The sequence below is a fragment of the Bactrocera oleae genome, chromosome 2, assembly GCF_042242935.1.
Source record: "Bactrocera oleae isolate idBacOlea1 chromosome 2, idBacOlea1, whole genome shotgun sequence".
In the NCBI taxonomy this organism is placed as follows: domain Eukaryota; kingdom Metazoa; phylum Arthropoda; class Insecta; order Diptera; family Tephritidae; genus Bactrocera; species Bactrocera oleae.
Window position 1 is genome coordinate 41,135,914 of NC_091536.1, and position 19,789 is coordinate 41,155,702.

General features: G+C 29.8%; 1 protein-coding gene and 2 pseudogenes across 4 annotated transcripts in view; 1 reads left to right on the top strand and 2 right to left on the bottom strand.

Moving 5' to 3' along the window:
• Nepl16 (Neprilysin-like 16) overlaps positions 1-19,789 on the top strand; it is a 1,095,435-nt gene that overhangs the window by 486,507 nt on the left and 589,139 nt on the right. The window lies entirely within an intron of this gene.
• LOC138856289 (NADH-ubiquinone oxidoreductase chain 2-like) lies at positions 10,519-12,741 on the bottom strand (annotated as a pseudogene).
• On the bottom strand, positions 16,424-17,368 carry LOC138856321 (NADH-ubiquinone oxidoreductase chain 6-like; annotated as a pseudogene).

The window sequence follows — 19,789 nt, forward strand, 5'->3', positions numbered from 1 at the left end:
ATGATTATTTTCAGTCATTTAATGTTTTACAATGTTAAAATTAATTTTTATAATAATTTGTATTAGTCCTATTTGTTTTATAAATGGTTTATTTTGAATGGTTCAAAATTTATTATTTATTGTAGTTTTTATTTTTGTTGTTTTAAGTTATTGTACTAATTATTTTGTAAATATTATATTTCATATTTTTTAGGGTTTGATGTTATTTCTTATGGGTTGATTTTATTGAGATTTTGAATTTGTACACTTATGCTTACAGCTAGTGAATCTGTTTATAAGTATGATAACTATAAAAATTTATTTTTATTTAATGTTTTAATTTTGTTGTTGTTTTTGGTCTTAAATTTTAGAAGAATGAATTTATTTATATTTTATTTATTTTTTGAAATATGATTAATTCCCACTTTATTTTTAATTTTGGGGTGGGGGTTTCAACCTGAGCGTCTTCAGGCGGGAGTGTATTTATTATTTTATACTTTGTTGGTTTCTCTTCCTATATTGGTTGGGATTTTTTTTTTATATAATAGTTTAAATACAATGGATTTTTATTTATTAAGTAATTATATATTTAATTATGATTTGCTTTATTTATCTTTAATTTTAGCCTTTTTAGTTAAAATACCTATATTTTTAGTTCATTTATGATTACCTAAGGCTCATGTAGAGGCCCCGGTTTCTGGATCAATGATTTTAGCGGGAATTATGTTAAAATTAGGAGGTTACGGGCTGTTGCGTGTTTTTTCTTTTTTACAGTTAAGAGGAATTAGGTATAATTATTTATGGGTAAGAATTAGTTTAGTTGGGGGAGTTTTAATTAGATTAGTTTGTTTATGTCAAACTGATTTAAAGGCTTTAATTGCTTATTCTTCTGTTGCTCACATAGGCATTGTTTTAGGGGGTTTAATAACTTTAACTTATTGAGGGCTTTGCGGTTCTTATACTTTAATAATTGCTCATGGTTTATGTTCGTCAGGGTTGTTTTGTTTGGCTAATATTACTTATGAGCGATTAGGAAGTCGAAGTTTATTAATTAATAGGGGGCTATTCAATTTTATGCCTTCAATGACTTTGTGGTGGTTTTTGTTAAGTGCTTGTAATATGGCTGCTCCGCCTTCTTTGAATTTATTAGGTGAAATTTCTTTATTAAATAGAATCATTAGTTGATCTTGAGTTACTATGATTTCTTTATCTTTGTTATCTTTTTTTAGAGCTGCTTATACTTTGTATTTATATGCTTATAGTCAACACGGTAGGGGATTTTCGGGCATTTATTCATTTAGCGGTGGTAAGATTCGTGAATATTTATTGTTATTTCTTCATTGATTTCCTTTAAACTTGTTGATTTTAAAAAGAGATATTTGTTTGGTTTGACTTTAAATTTAAATAGTTTATTTAAAATATTGATTTGTGGTGTCAATGATATGAGCTAATAATTTTAGATCGTGAAGTATTTATCAATTTGTAGAATTCGATTTTTAGTTTTAATTATAATTAGAAAAAATTTTTTTTTAGTATTTTTTTTTTGTTAAATGATTATTCTTTATTTTTAGAGTGAGAGGTTGTTAGTTTAAATTCTGTTAGAATTGTAATGACCTTTTTATTTGATTGAATGAGATTATTATTTATATCTTTTGTTTTATTAATTGCTTCGTTAGTAATTTATTATAGAAGGGAGTATATGGCTGGGGATATAAATATTAATCGTTTTATTATATTAGTGCTTATATTTGTGTTATCTATAATATTGTTGATTATTAGCCCTAATTTAATTAGAATTTTGTTGGGGTGAGACGGGTTGGGATTGGTTTCTTATTGTTTGGTTATTTATTTTCAAAATATTAAATCGTATAATGCTGGTATATTAACAGCTTTATCTAATCGAATTGGGGATGTGGCTTTTTTGTTGGCAATTGCTTGGATATTAAATTATGGAAGATGAAATTATATCTTTTATTTAGAAACTATAAAGTATAGTGTGGAGATAGAAATTATTGGAAGATTAATTATATTAGCTGCTATAACTAAGAGAGCTCAGATTCCTTTTTCATCTTGATTGCCAGCTGCTATAGCTGCTCCCACCCCTGTTTCTGCTTTAGTTCATTCTTCTACGTTGGTGACTGCGGGGGTTTATTTATTAATTCGATTTAATATTTTATTAAGTGGTAGATGGTTCGCGGATTTGCTTTTATTATTGTCTGGGTTAACTATATTTATGGCGGGGTTAGGAGCTAATTTTGAATTTGACTTGAAGAAGATTATTGCTTTATCTACCCTTAGACAATTAGGTTTAATAATGAGAATTTTATCTATAAGGTTTTATAAACTTGCTTTTTTTCATTTGTTGACTCATGCGTTGTTTAAGGCCTTGTTGTTTATGTGTGCTGGGGCAATTATTCATAATATGAATGATTCTCAAGATATTCGTTTAATGGGGCGATTGGGTGTTTATATGCCTTTGACTTCTGGGTGTTTTAATGTGGCTAATTTAGCTTTATGCGGGATGCCTTTTTTAGCTGGATTTTATTCTAAGGATTTAATTTTAGAAATTGTTTCTTTAAGATATATTAACATATTTTCTTTTTTTTTATATTTTTTTTCTACTGGTTTAACGGTTTGTTATTCTTTTCGGTTGGTGTATTATTCTATAACTGGGGAGTTAAATTGGTGTTCTTTAAATATGCTTAGTGATGAGGGTTGGATTATGTTGCGGGGCATGAGAGGTTTATTAGTTATGAGAATTATTGGAGGAAGAATATTAAGTTGATTAATTTTTCCTACTCCCTATATAGTTTGTTTACCTAATATTTTGAAGTTATTAACTTTATTTGTTTGTGTTGTAGGGGGAGTATCGGGTTATTTAATTTCAAGTGTTTCTCTATTTTATTTTAATAAGTCTTTACATAATTATTTGATAAGTTACTTTTTTGGTTCAATGTGGTTTATGCCTTATATCTCTACTTACGGAATTATTAATCACTCTTTGATTTTAGGAGGTAGAGTTTGTAAGTCATTTGATCAAGGCTGATCAGAATTTTTAGGAGGTCAAAATTTATATAGTGATTTAGTTAAATATTCTCGTTATATGTTTGTTATACATAATAATAGTTTAAAGATTTACTTATTGTTATTTGTTTTATAAACTATTTTTATACTCTCGCAACCTGTTGCTACAGAGTATAATAGTTTTGTTCACCTGACGGTTGTTTGTATCACCTAAAATTAATCGAGTAAGATATAGGGTTATATATATATAAATGATCAGGATGAAGAGACGAGTTGAAATCCAGGTGACTGTCTGTCCGTCCGTCCGTCTGTCCGTCCGTCAGTGCAAGCTCTAACTTGAGTAAAAATTGAGATATCTTGATGAAACTTGGTAGACATGTTTCATGGTACCGTGAGACGGTTGGTATTGCAGATGGGCGTAATCGGACCACTGCCACGCCCACAAAACGCCATTAATCAAAAACAAATAACTTGCCATAACTAAGCTCCGCAATAAGATACAAGACTGTTATTTAGTACGCAGGATCACATTACGGAGGGGCATCTGCAGTTAAAATTTTTTTTTTTATAAGTGGGCGTGGTCCCGCCTCTAATAGGTTTAATGTGCATATCTCCTAAACCGCTTATGCTATAATAACAAAATTCATTGGAAGCAAATGTTTTTAGCACTTCTATTGACGGTGTGAAAATAGTTGAAATCGGGTGGCAACTCCGCCCACTCCCCATATAACGGTACTGTTAAAAACTACTAAAAGCGCGATAAATCAAGCACTAAACACGCCAGAGACATTAAATTTTATCTCTGAGATGGTATAAGATGACTTTATAGGAACCGCGTTCAAAATTAGACAGTGGGCGTGGCACAGCCCACTTTTAGGTGAAAACCCATATCTTGAGATCTGCTTAACCGATTTCAACCAAATTCGGTGCATAACGTTCTTTTCATGTTTCTATGTCACAGTGCAAAAATGGGCGAAATCGGACTACAACCACGCCTACTTTCTATATAACACCATTTTAAATTCCATCTGATTATTTCACTTTCCACTATGCAAATCAGGCAACAATGACTGTATCGGGATAAAACTTTGCGTGAATAATGCGATTAAAGTATGCCACCTTGTGGCCAAAAATTGTCTAAATCGAACCAAGACGTTGAATCTGTCTTATTTGTAGAACCGCAACCAAATTTCTTTCTTTCCGGTTAACCATGCCTTTCCAGAGGTTTGTAAAAAACTGTTTAAGCCCCTAAGTACTAAATATGTGGACCCCAGTGCCTATAGTTGACCTTCTACCGAAAATATCAGCCAATCCACAAAGAAATCTCAAACGAGTATACTATTTGACTTTGCGAGAGTATAAAATGTTCGGTTACATCCGAACTTAGCCCTTCCTTACTTGTTTTATTTCTTTTTTATACTCTCGCAACCTGTTGCTACAGAGTATAATAGTTTTGTTCACCTGACGGTTGTTTGTATCACCTAAAATTAATCGAGTTAGATATAGGGTTATATATATATAAATGATCAGGATGAAGAGACGAGTTGAAATCCAGGTGACTGTCTGTCCGTCCGTCCGTCTGTCCGTCCGTCCGTGCAAGCTCTAACTTGAGTAAAAATTGAGATATCTTTATGAAACTTGGTAGACATGTTTCATGGTACCGTGAGACGGTTGGTATTGCAGATGGGCGTAATCGGACCACTGCCACGCCCACAAAACGCCATTAATCAAAAACAAATAACTTGCCATAACTAAGCTCCGCAATAAGATACAAGACTGTTATTTGGTACACAGGATCACATTACGGAGGGGCATCTGCAGTTAAAATTTTTTTTTTTTAAAGTGGGCGTGGTCCCGCCTCTAATAGGATTAATGTGCATATCTCCTAAACCGCTTACGCTATAATAACAAAATTCACTGGAAGCAAATGTTTTTAGCACTTCTATTGACGGTGTGAAAATAGTTGAAATCGGGTGGCAACTCCGCCCACTCCCCATATAACGGTACTGTTAAAAACTACTAAAAGCGCGATAAATCAAGCACTAAACATGCCAGAGACATTAAATTTTATCTCTGAGATGGTATAAGATGACTTTATAGGAACCGCGTTCAAAATTAGACAGTGGGCGTGGCACAGCCCACTTTTAGGTGAAAACCCATATCTTGAGATCTGCTCAACCGATTTCAACCAAATTCGGTGCATAACGTTCTTTTCATGTTTCTATGTCATAGTGCGAAAATGGACGTAATCGGACTACAATCACGCTTACTTCCCATGTAACACCATTTTCAATTCCATCTGATTCTTTCACTTTCCACTATGCAAATCAGGTAACAATGATTATATCGGGGTAAAACTTTGCGTGAATAATGCAATTAAAGTATGCCAGCTTGCGGCCGAAAATTGTCTAAATCGAATTAAAACTGTTCAAACCCCTAAGTACTAAATATGTGGACCCCAGTGCCTATAGTTGACCTTCTACCGAAAATATCAGTCAATCCACAAAGAAATCTCAAACAAGTATACCATTTGACTTTGCGAGAGTATAAAATGTTCGGTTACATCCGAACTTAGCCCTTCCTTACTTGTTTTATGATATTTTAGTTCAAGTAGCTTAAGATAGAGTATAACACTGAAGATGGTAGGGTAATTGTTTAATTCTTGGATATAGTGTATTTATTTTAGTAATTTATAAAAATAAGTTAATTTTTTTTTTACAATGAAAATCTAATGTTTTTTATAAACTATATAAATAGAAGTATAAATGGAGTTTAACCATTAAAAGTTAAAAGTTAGCGGCTTAATTGGAGGAAACCCTCAGTGCTATCATTAACAGTGATAAGCCTCTATTTTGCTTCAATTAATAGATATCTTATAAATATAAAAGTTTTATTTAGAATAAGGGTATTTAAGTACCTAAGATTAGGTCGAAACTAATTGCAATAAATCGCTTCGTATTCATTTTTGTGTAAGGTAGATTGAATATTTCTATACTTTTTGAATGCAAATCAAATGTTATAATTAACTACAACCCTAGTTTGATCAATTTAGTATGCCTTGATTTCATTCGTGGTACAGTCCAATAATTAAAATAATAATAAATACTGTTCTTGTTGTTGTTCAAATTATTATGTCGGAAGTGGAGATGACTAAAATTATAGGTAAAATAAGGGCAATTTCTACATCAAAAATTAAGAAAATGATAGTGATTAAAAAGAAGCGAAGTGAAAAAGGTAGTCGTGAAGATGATTTAGGGTCAAATCCGCATTCAAATGGAGAACATTTTTCACGATCTGTGAGTGTTTTTTTTGATAAAATAGATGCTAGTATTATAACTACTCTTGCAATAATAATTAAAATTGATGCTATAATAGTGATTGAAAAGATTATCTATACTACTGATTACTAGACCTTATGATTGGAAGTCAAATATACTTTTATACTATATAGATAATTGTTAATTAACCCCCTCATCAGGTATTGAGATGTATAAGAATAGCCAAACGATGTCAACGAAATGTCAATATCATTCAGCTGCTTCGAATCCGAAGTGGTTGGTTTTTGAAAAATGGTTGTTTAAATGTCGGATTAAACATACAAGGAGAAAAGAAGTTCCGATTAATACGTGAATTCCGTGGAATCCGGTTGCTATGAAAAAGGTAGATCCATAAACTGAATCTGCGATAGTAAATGGAGCTTCGATATATTCATATGCTTGTAAAATAGTAAAGTAGATTCCCAAGAGGACTGTAAAGAATAATCCTTGTGTGGCTTGTGAGTGGTTGCCTTCTATTAAACTGTGGTGAGCCCATGTTACTGTTACTCCTGAAGATAAGAGAATTGCAGTATTTAATAAAGGAATTTGGAATGGGTTGAATGGTTGAATTCCGGCTGGGGGTCATATAGCTCCTAGTTCAATAGCTGGAGATAATATTCTGTGGAAAAAGGCTCAGAAGAAGGATACAATGAATAATACTTCTGATAAAATAAATAAGATTATTCCTCATCGAAGTCCTAAGGTTACAGCTAAGGTATGTAGGCCTTGGAAAGTTCCTTCTCGTGAAACGTCTCGTCATCATTGGTAGACAGTTAAAATGGTGATTATATTACCTAATACAAATAATGAAATATCATATTGGTGGAATCATTTCACTAATCCTGATACTGATGATTGCTCCTGTTGGAGGTCAGGGGCTATAATCTACTAAATGGAAAGGGTGGTTTGAGTGTGTTGACATTAATTTACTTCACTAGAGTATAAAGTTCTTAATACTGCGAATACGTACGATTGAATGATAGCAACGGCTGATTCTAGAATTAGGAGTGCAATTTGACCTATTAATAGAAAGGATACAATTATATAGGTATGTGAGGGTCCAGTATTACCCAATAATGTGAGAAGTAGATGTCCTGCAATTATATTAGCTGCTAATCGAACAGCTAATGTTCCAGGGCGGATGATATTACTAATAGTTTCGATACAAACTATAAATGGTATAAGAATTACTGGGGTTCCCTGGGGTACTAAGTGTGCGAATATATGTTGAGTATGGTTGATTCATCCGTATAATATAAAACATAATCATAAAGGTAGAGCTAGTGTAAGAGTTAATGTGAGATGACTTGTTCTAGTGAAAATGTAGGGGAATAATCCTATAAAATTATTAAATAAAATTAGTGAGAATAGAGAAACAAAAATGAAAGTTGATCCTGAATGTCCTGAGGGGCCTAAAAGAGTTTTGAATTTTTTGTGTAAGGTTATTAGGATTGAGTTTCAGAAAATATGTCATCGTGAAGGCATTAATCAATAGGCAGAAGGGATCAATAATAGTCCTAAAAACGTTCTTATTCAATTTATAGATAAATTGAAAATACTTGATGATGGGTCAAATACAGAAAATAGATTTGTTATCATTTTCAATTTAAAGAAGTTGTTGAATACTTATTTGAAATTTGTGATTTAGGTGTTTGTGGAATTGTAGAATAATAATTTATTATACTGAACAAAATAAAAGTAATTGAAAAGGTATTGTAATAAATAAGCTTAATCAACCGATAGCGGCTATTTGTGGGATTAAAAAATATTAAATAATTTAATAATTTTAGTTTGACATACTAATGTTATTTTTTAACTAATTTTTTCATTAGAAGTAAGTGCTAATTTACTATGAGGTGGTTTAAGAGACCAGTACTTGCTTTCAGTCATCTAATGAAAATTATGAGTTAGCTCTATTAGTTACTCATTTAATGAAATGATTAATAGGGAGTATTTCGATTACAATGGGTATAAATCTGTGGTTAGCTAGGCAAATTTCTGAACATTGACCATAAAATAGTCCGGGTCGGTTTATTAGGTTAGTTTGATTTAATCGTCCACGTGTTCCGTCTACTTTTACACCTAGAGCGGGGACTGTTCAGGAATGAATAACATCTGCAGCTGTTACTAAGATTCGGATTTGTGAATTTATTGGCAGAATTACTCGATTGTCGACGTCTAATAGGCGGAATCCATCTGTGGTTAATTCGTTAGTTGGGACTATATATGAGTCAAATTCAACATTTAAAAATACTGAGTATTCGTAGCTTCAGTATCATTGATGTCCAATAGCTTTTAAAGTTACTGAGGGTTCATTAATTTCATCTAATAAATAAAGTAGTCGGAGAGATGGTAGGGCAATAAATAGGAGGACAATAGCTGGGAGAATCGTTTAAATTATTTCAATGGTTTGTCCATTTAGAAAATTTCGGTTTGTGTATGTATTGAAAAATAATATAATTATTAAGTAACCAACTAATATTGTGATTATAACTAGGATTATTAGTGAGTGATCGTGGAAGAATTTAAGTTGTTCTATAAGAGGGGAGGCTCTATCTTGAAGGCCAAGGGCAGCGCACGTTGTCATTTGTTTCTAATAAAAGTAAAATACTTTTTATATGGAGCTTAAATCCTTTTTATATGGAGCTTAATCTGCCATATTAGATAGTTAGTTAAAAGGGGCAGTTCTGAGTAACTATGTTCGGCTGGAGGGGTATTTTGAAGTCATTCAATTGATGAACTAAGTTGTATAGGGTAGATTACTTGTCGTTGTGTTACTAGTCTTTCTCAAATAATAAATAAAAAAAATAAGATTCCTAGTAAAGAAATAGATGACCCAATTGTGGAAATTACGTTTCATGTTGTGTAAGCGTCTGGGTAGTCTGAATATCGGCGGGGTATTCCTGCTAACCCTAAAAAATGTTGGGGGAAAAATGTTAAATTTACACCAATAAATATAATAATAAATTGACTTTTTAGTCAATTAGGATTTAGGGTTAGGCCAGTAAACAGGGGGCATCAGTGTACGAATCCAGCTATAATTGCGAATACTGCTCCTATAGACAGTACATAGTGAAAATGGGCTACAACATAGTAAGTATCGTGTAGAATAATATCCACGAAAGAATTGGCAAGCACAACTCCTGTTAGTCCTCCTACTGTAAACAAAAATACAAATCCTAGTGCTCATAATATAGCTGGGGAGTAGTTTAATTGTGTGCACAAGGGTAGCTAATCAACTGAAAATTTTAATGCCTGTTGGTACTGCAATAATTATTGTGGCTGAAGTGAAGTAGGCTAGAGTGTCAACATCTATCCCTACTGTAAATATATGGTGAGCTCATACAATAAAACCTAAAAGCCCAATTGCTATTATAGCGTAAATTATCCCGAGAGATCCGAATGTTTTCTTTTTACCTGACTCTTGACTAATGATATGTGAAATCATACCAAACCCGGGTAAAATTAAAATGTATACTTCTGGATGTCCGAAAAATCAAAATAAATGTAGGTAGAGGATTGTATCTCCTCCACCGGCTGGGTCGAAAAAAGAGGTGTTTAAATTTCGGTCTGTTAAAAGTATTGTGATGGCTCCCACTAAAACGGGGAGCGATAGTAATAGTAGTAGTGCTGTTAATACTACTGCTCAAACAAATAAAGGTATACGATCAAATGTAATTCCTGTTGATCGTATATTGATTACTGTTGTGATAAAATTTACAGCTCCTAGGATGGAGGAAATTCCTGCTAAATGAAGTGAAAAGATAGCTAAATCAACAGAGGCTCCTCCATGAGCAATAATAGATGATAGGGGTGGGTATACTGTTCAACCTGTACCAGCTCCGTTTTCTACTATACTGCTGACTAATAATAAGGTAAGTGAAGGGGGTAATAACCAGAATCTTATATTATTTATTCGGGGGAAAGCTATATCCGGTGTCCCTAATATTAATGGAACTAGTCAATTCCCAAATCCTCCAATTTTAATAGGTATAACTATGAAACAAATTATTACGAAAGCGTGAGCAGTTACGATTACATTGTAGATTTGATCATCTCCAATTAGGGCTCCTGGGTGACCTAGTTCTGCTCGAACTAAAATTCTAAGAGATGTACCCACTATTCCTGCTCAAGCCCCGAAAATGAAATATAATGTTCCGATATCTTTGTGATTTGTTGAAAATAGCCATTGTCGCGATTAAATGGCTGAAGTTTAGGCGATAGACTGTAAATCTATCTATAAGAATTTATTCTTTTTAATCATGGCCTTATAGTCAATAATGATATTAGACTGCAATTCTAAAGGTGTAAAAATTTACTAAGGCTTAAAAGATTAAACTTATATTTATAGCTTTGAAGGCTATTAGTTTGATTAACTTAAAGCCTTACTATAAATTTATAAGAATAAATAAATTATAGATACTAGGATTAAACTGAAAGTGGAGATAAAGGATAGAGTTAATATAATTTTGAAATAGATAAAATTAATTTTTATATTAGTAGGTCAATTGTTTTCGTAATAATTAAGTATAAAGGCTGCGAAGCATAATCGTAAATAAAAAAATAATGTGATTAATGTTATTACTATTATAATTGTTATTAAGATGTATTGATTTTTTAACACTAGTAATTGAATAACTAATCATTTAGGTAAAAATCCAATAAAAGGCGGTAGACCTCCTAAAGATAATAAATTTAAAAATAGGATGAATTTTAGAATTTTAGAACTGAAAAATGAATTAAATAATTGATTAATATGAAATATTTTGAAGCTATTGAATATGAAGATTAGACTGAAAGAGAGGAATGTGTAAAAAGAGAAATAAATAATTCATAGTGATTCATTTGCTTGTATAGCTGCTAGTATTCATCCTAAATGATTGATTGATGAAAAAGCCATTAATTTCCTTAGGGAGGTCTGGTTAAGCCCTCCTAACGAACCGGTAATAGTTGAAGTAATAATTACCAAGATAATAAAATTGCTTTGTATAGTGTAAGAAATTAATATAAGGGGGGCAATTTTTTGTCATGTTATTAAAGTGAGTGCACTTATTCAGGAGAGCCCTTCTATTACATTAGGGAATCAGAAGTGGAAAGGTGCAGCACCACTTTTTAATAATAATGATGAAGTAATTATTAAGTCACCGTAGATGGTATTATCTTGTATAATTGGGTGATTGTTTAGGTATCTTATTATGATAGCAAATAGTAATACAGCTGAGGCTATAGCTTGAGTTAAAAAGTACTTTAATGAGGCTTCTGTAGATATCAAGTTATTATTATTTATTAGGGGGATAAATGATAATAAATTGATTTCTAATCCTATTCAAGCACCTAGTCAAGAATTAGACGAGATGGTAATTTTAGTTCCTGTTATTAGGATAAAGAAAAATATAATTTTAGCTGAATTATTAAAAATTAAAAAGAAAAGGGTTGGAACCTTTATAAATGGGGTATGAGCCCAGTAGCTTAATTAGCTTATCTTTTTAAGTTTATATTTTAGTGTATGATGCACTATAGGAATAGTTTAATTCTATTAAATATAATGAATGTAATGTTATTACATAATTTACCCTATCAAGGTAACCCTATTATCAGGCAATTCATTGAATGAAATTAACTTATTTCATTTGAAATAGGTTAATTTCCTTAGGGTTTTTTTTTTTTTTTCTATACTTAATTGTAAAATGTATACATTATTTAATTAATTATAAAATTTTTTTGATTTACATAAATAAAAAAAGTAGTTTAAAAATTAAATTAAAAAGTTAACTAGATAATTTAAAATTCCAATATAGACATTTCCGAGAATTAAAAGACCAACTTCATATAAATAGAAAGATGAATATAATATATTTATTTTTATCATTAATCTATAAAAATGTTTATAATGTTAGATTATATTATATACTAATAAATTGATATAATAGTTATACATCTATGAATCTTAAGGCTTTGTTTTATATGATAATAGATATCTATTAATTAATTAAATATTTATATGTATATATATATCTATTAATCTTAAATTGGTATATCGTTTATTTATTTTTAATATTATATAAATAAAAATTTAAAATTTATTAAATATAAATAAATAAACTAATATATTTTAAAATAATTTTAATATTTTATAAATTTATTATTATAAAAAAAAAAAAAAAAACTAGATAAAATTGTTATATTAATTAAATACCTATTAATTAATTTAATTTTTTTTTATTATCTTATTTAATAATTATTTCAATTATTATTTATATTTTTTTTGTTATTTATATTTTATTAATTATTGAAATTTAATTATAATTTTACTGAAATAATTTATTAATAAATTAAAGACTTAAGTTTTTTGTAAAAGGCTAGTTTTCTTTGATTTTTGTTAATGAAAAACGGTAACTTACTTGGGGGCGGTTATTGTCATGGGAGGAATTACTAATTTTTTTTTATTTAATAAAATTTGAATTTTTTAACTTTATGAATTAATAATTGTTATTTAAATGTGTTATTGATTGATACATTTTTGTTTGTTAACATTAAAGTTTTATTTTGGCTTTAAATTTTATTATTGATTTATTTTATATGTAAGTTTTTGTGTGTATTTTTATTTATTTTAATAGTAATTAAATTTTAATTGTAATCTCAGTAAATAGAATTATTAATCAAGGAAACTTGGAGATAGTGATTTCATAGAGCATTGGTTAAATTTGTGCCAGCAGCCGCGGTTATACAAATAATGCAAATAAAATTGGTTCGGTGTGAGTTAAAATGTATTGTTTTGAAATAATATTGAGTTTATTAGGTGAAATTTTAAATTTGAGAATTTTTTTTGTGTAAATATTTTGAAGCTTGTAAATTTTAATTATAAACTAGGATTAGATACCCTATTATTTAAAATGTAATTATAAACACTAAGGTAGTAGTAGTTATGTTCTTGAAACTTAAAAAATTTGGCGGTATTTTAATCTATTCAGAGGAACCTGTCCTGTAATTGATAATCCACGATGAACCTCGCTTGAATTTGTTTTTCAGTTTATATACCGTCGTTATCAGAATATTTTATTAGAAAAATAATTTTCTATAATTTTTATAAGAATGTATATCAGATCAAGGTGTAGCTTATGTTTAAGTAGAGATGGGTTACAATAAATTTATTTAGACGGATCTAATTTTGAAATATTTTAGTGAAGGTGGATTTGATAGTAAAATTTTAAAGATTGTTAATTTGATTTTAGCTCTAGAATATGCACACATCGCCCGTCGCTCTTACTATTAAGGTAAGATAAGTCGTAACATAGTAGATGTACCGGAAGGTGTATCTAGAATGACAGTTTAAAGCTTATTTAGTAAAGCGTTTCATTTACATTGAAAAGGTTTTTGTGCAAATCAATATAAATTGAACAATATTTATTTATTAATTTTTTAGTTTTTTTTGATTTATTGTATTAAAAATAATTGTATAATTTAATGTTTTAGTAATTTTTAATGAAAAAATAATTTTTATAATAGTTTATTAGTATTGTGAAAGGTAATTGAAATATTTTGAAAAATTTTTGTAGTGAAAGAAGATTTAATTTATTGTACCTTGTGTATCATGGTTTATTAAATAATTAATAGAAATTTATTGATCTCGATTTTATAAGAGTTAATAATTTATTAGAGTTTTGTTATTTGTAATTGGGTTTAAACTATTGTTGATTTATTATATATGGTTAATTTTATTTAGTAAAGTCAATAGAAAGGTTAATTTCTATCTTGTGTTTTCAAAACACATGCTTGTTCAAGCTCATTGACTAATTAATTAAATTGTCTCATCATTTATTAATTAAGGGGTTAATAATATAATATAAGAAATAAATGTTAGTTAGAATTTGTCCTACTAGAACGTAAGTTTCTTCTACTGGTCGTGCTCCAATTCATGTTAATAAAATTACTGTAACTACTATAGTTCAAAATAAAATTTTATTGATTGGGTAAAATTGAATTCCCCGGAATTTTCTTATGTGGTAAAATGGGAGAATAGCTAGAATAGCAATTGATAATACTAGGGCAATAACTCCTCCTAGTTTATTGGGGATTGACCGAAGAATGGCGTAAGCGAAAAGGAAATATCATTCTGGTTGAATATGAATTGGGGTAACTAAGGGATTAGCTGGGATAAAGTTGTCTGGGTCTCCTAATAAATATGGGTTAATTAATGTTAAGAGTAGTAAGGCTGTTACTATAATTACAAAGCCAACAATATCTTTGTATGAAAAGTAGGGGTGGAAAGGGATTTTGTCAATATTGGAATTTAATCCGATGGGGTTATTTGAATCGGTTTGATGGAGAAATAAAAGATGAATTAATGTTATTGCTAGTACAATAAATGGTAAGATGAAGTGAAATGTTAAAAATCGGGTTAGAGTAGCATTGTCTACTGCGAATCCTCCTCATACTCATTGTACTAAATCAATTCCTAGGTAATAGGATAATAAATTAGTAATAACTGTTGCTCCTCAGAAAGATATTTGTCCTCAAGGTAGAACATATCCTATGAAAGCTGTTGCTATAACTAAAAATAAGATTAGGACTCCTACTAATCATGTAGGAGTAAATAAATATGAACCGTAGTAAATTCCACGTCCTACATGTAAGTAAATACAAATAAAAACAAGTAAGGAAGGGCTAAGTTTGGATGTAACCGAACATTTTATACTCTCGCAAAGTCAAATGGTATACTCGTTTGAGATTTCTTTGTGGATTGACTGATATTTTCGGTAGAAGGTCAACTATAGGCACTGGGGTCCACATATTTAGTACTTAGGGGCTTGAACAGTTTTGGTTCGATTTAGAAAATTTTTGGTCACAAGATGGCATACTTTAAACGTATTATTCACGCAAAGTTTTCCGCCGATATAATCATTGTTGCTTGATTTGCATAGTGGAAAGTGAAAGAATCAAGTGGTATTTAAAATGGTGTCATATGGAAAATAGGCGTGGTTGTAATCCGATTTCGCCCATTTTCGCACTATGACATAGAAACATGAAAAGAACGTTATGCACCGAATTTGGTTGAAATCGGTTAAGCAGATCTCAAGATATGGGTTTTCACCTAAAAGTGGGCTGTGCCACGCCCACTGTCTAATTTTGAACGCGGTTCCTATAAAGTCATCTTATACCATCTCAGAGATAAAATTTAATGTCTCTGGCGTGTTTAGTGCTTGATTTATCGCGCTTTTAGTAGTTTTTAACAGTACCGTTATATGGGGAGTGGGCGGAGTTGCCACCCGATTTCAACTATTTTCACACCGTCAATAGAAGTGCTAAAAACATTTGCTTCCAGTGAATTTTGTTATTATAGCATTAGCGGTTTAGGAGATATGCACATTAAACCTATTAGAGGCGGGACCACGCCCACTTAAAAAAAAAAAATTTTAACTGCAGATGCCCCTCCCTAATGTGATCCTGTGTACCAAATAACAGTCTTGTATCTTATTGCGGAGCTTAGTTATGGCAAGTTATTTGTTTTTGATTAATGGCGTTTTGTGGGCGTGGCAGTGGTCCGATTACGCCCATCTGCAATACCAACCGTCTCACGGTACCATGAAACATGTCTACCAAGTTTCATAAAGATATCTCAATTTTTACTCAAGTTAGAGCTTGCACGGACGGACGGACAGACGGACAGACGGACGGACAGACGGACGGACGGACAGACAGTCACCCGGATTTCAACTCGTCTCTTCATCCTGATCATTTATATATATATAACCCTATATCTAACTCGATTAATTTTAGGTGATACAAACAACCGTTAGGTGAACAAAACTATTATACTCTGTAGCAACAGGTTGCGAGAGTATAAAAAATGAAGCACCGTTAGCGTGAAGAGTTCGTAGTAATCAGCCATAATTTACGTCACGACAAATGTGATTTACTCTATTGAATGCTAAGTTGATATCTGCAGTGTAATGAATAGCTAGAAATAATCCTGTGAGAATTTGAATAATTAAACATAATCCTAATAGTGACCCGAAGTTTCATCAAGCTGAAATATTAATTGGGGCTGGAAGATCTACTAGAGCGTTATTTCCAATTTTAAATAGGGGGTGTTGAGTTCGTAAAGGTTTGTTCATTAGTTTATAGGCCGGAGAGGTCCGTAGAATAGTTTAGTAATTTTTACTACTGCAATTAGTGTAATTAATAAATAATTTATTAATAAAATTGTTATTAGGTTTGTTGGGAAATTATATAATTTATGTAGATTTAATGAATTTTCATGTGTAAATAAATTAGTGTTAAAGTAGGTATTTATTTCTAAGTTTTGGATAAAAGGAAGTGTAGATAGTTTATCAATAAATAGAGAAATAAATGTAAGACCTGTTATAATAGTGATTAAAAGAGTTGTTAATTTTATGGATAAAGAAAATATTTCATTTGAAGCTAATGAAGTTACATAGATGAATAATACTAATATTCCTCCTAGAAAAATTAAAAATAAAATATAGGAGAATCAGAATCTTTTTGCTATTAGTCCTGTTAATAAACAAATTTGTAGTGTTTGAATTAAAAGTATTAATCCTATAGCTAATGGGTGGTTTATTTGAATAAAAATAAATCTTGAAATTAATGTGGAAGAATATAATAAGAATTGTATAATTTCAAGAGGTAGTTTAATTAAAATATTAATTTTGGGGATTAATGATAAAGTTATTTCTTTTCTCTTGAAGTTTTAAAAGATTAAATCTTATTTTTGGTTTACAAGACCAATGTTTTTATTAAACTATTAAAACTAATGTTAATAAGATTATATTGAGGGTTACCTTGTTTTTTATTTTTAATAGGTATTTTTGTTTTTGTTTCTAATCGAAAACATTTATTATCAATGCTTTTGAGATTGGAATATATTGTGTTGAATTTATTTTTTCTTTTGTTTATCTATTTGAATCTAATAGATTATAGAAGATTTTTTAGTATAATATTTTTAACTTTTAGAGTTTGTGAAGGTGCTTTGGGGCTTTCTATTTTGGTTTCTATAATTCGTACACATGGAAATGATTATTTTCCATCGTTTAATGTTTTGCAATGTTAAAATTAATTTTTATAATAATTTTTATTAGTCCTATTTGTTTTATAAATGGTTTATTTTGAATGGTTCAAAATTTATTATTTATTGTAACTTTTATTTTTATTGTTTTAAATTATTGTACAAATTATTTTGTGAATATTTCTTATTTTTTAGGATTTGATGTTATTTCTTATGGATTGATTTTGTTAAGATTTTGGATTTGTACTCTTATACTTACAGCTAGTGAGTCTGTTAATAAGTATGATAATTATAAAAATTTATTTTTATTTAATATTTTAATTTTGTTAATTTTTTTAGATTTGACTTTTAGAAGAATGAGTTTGTTTATGTTTTATTTATTTTTTGAAAGAAGATTAATTCCTACTTTATTTTTAATTTTAGGGTGGGGGTATCAACCTGAACGTCTTCAGGCGGGGGTGTATCTATTGTTTTATACTTTATTAGTTTCTTTGCCTATATTAGTTGGGATTTTTTATTTATATAATAGTTTAAATACAATGGATTTTTATTTATTAAGTAATTATATGTTTAATTATGATCTACTTTATTTGTCTTTGATTTTAGCTTTTTTAGTTAAGATACCAATGTTTTTGGTTCATTTGTGGTTACCTAAAGCTCATGTAGAAGCTCCGGTTTCTGGGTCAATAATTTTAGCTGGAATTATGTTAAAATTGGGGGGCTATGGGTTGTTACGAGTTTTTTCTTTTTTACAAGTAAGAGGAATTAAGTATAATTATTTATGGGTAAGAATTAGATTAGTTGGGGGAGTTTTAATTAGATTAGTTTGTTTACGTCAAACTGATTTAAAGGCTTTAATTGCTTATTCTTCTGTTGCTCATATGGGGATTGTTTTAGGTGGTTTGATAACTTTAACTTATTGAGGACTTTGTGGTTCTTATACTTTGATAATTGCTCATGGATTGTGTTCGTCAGGATTATTTTGTTTGGCGAATATTACTTATGAACGGTTAGGGAGTCGTAGTTTATTGATTAATAAGGGTTTATTGAATTTTATACCTTCAATGACTTTGTGGTGGTTTTTGTTAAGAGCTTGTAATATAGCTGCTCCACCTTCTTTGAATTTATTGGGGGAAATTTCTTTATTAAATAGAATTATTAGCTGGTCTTCAATTACTATAATTTCTTTATCTTTGTTGTCTTTTTTTAGAGCTGCTTATACTTTGTATTTGTACGCCTATAGTCAACATGGTAGGGGGTTTTCAGGTATTTATTCATTTAGAGGGGGTAAGATTCGTGAATACTTTTTATTATTTCTTCATTGATTTCCTTTAAATTTGTTGATTTTAAAAAGAGATATTTGTTTATTTTGGCTTTAAATTTAAATAGTTTATTTAAAATATTGATTTGTGGTGTCAATGATATGAGTTAATCATTTTAGATCGTGAAGTATTTATCAATTTATAGAATTAGATTTTTAATTTTAATTATAATTAGAATTAATTTTTTTTTATTAAGACTTTTTTTTTTATTAAATGATTATTCTGTATTTTTGGAGTGAGAAGTTGTTAGTTTAAATTCTGTGAGAATTGTTATAACTTTTTTATTTGATTGAATGAGATTATTGTTTATATCTTTTGTTTTATTAATTGCTTCGTTGGTAATTTATTATAGAAAGGAGTATATGAGAGAGGACAAAAATATTAATCGGTTTATTATATTAGTGCTTATGTTTGTATTATCAATAATGTTGTTAATCATTAGTCCTAATATAGTGAGAATTTTATTAGGATGAGATGGGTTGGGATTGGTCTCTTATTGTTTAGTAATTTATTTTCAAAATGTTAAATCATATAATGCTGGGATATTAACAGCGTTATCTAATCGAATTGGAGATGTAGCTTTTTTATTAGCAATTGCTTGAATATTAAATTATGGGAGATGAAATTATATTTTTTATTTAGAAACTATAAAGTATAGAATGGAGATAGAGGTTATTGGAGGGTTAATTATATTAGTGGCTATAACTAAGAGAGCTCAAATTCCTTTTTCATCTTGATTGCCAGCTGCTATGGCTGCTCCTACTCCAGTTTCTGCTTTAGTTCATTCTTCAACTTTAGTAACTGCTGGTGTTTATTTATTAATTCGTTTTAATATTTTATTAAGAGGTAGATGATTGGGAGATTTATTGCTATTATTATCTGGATTAACTATATTTATAGCTGGGTTAGGGGCTAATTTTGAATTTGATTTAAAGAAGATTATTGCACTGTCTACTCTTAGACAGTTGGGATTTATAATAAGAATTTTATCTATAGGATTTTATAAACTTGCTTTTTTTCATTTATTAACTCATGCTTTATTTAAGGCTTTGTTGTTTATGTGTGCTGGGGCTATATATATATATAAATAATTCACAGGATATTCGGTTAATAGGGGGGTT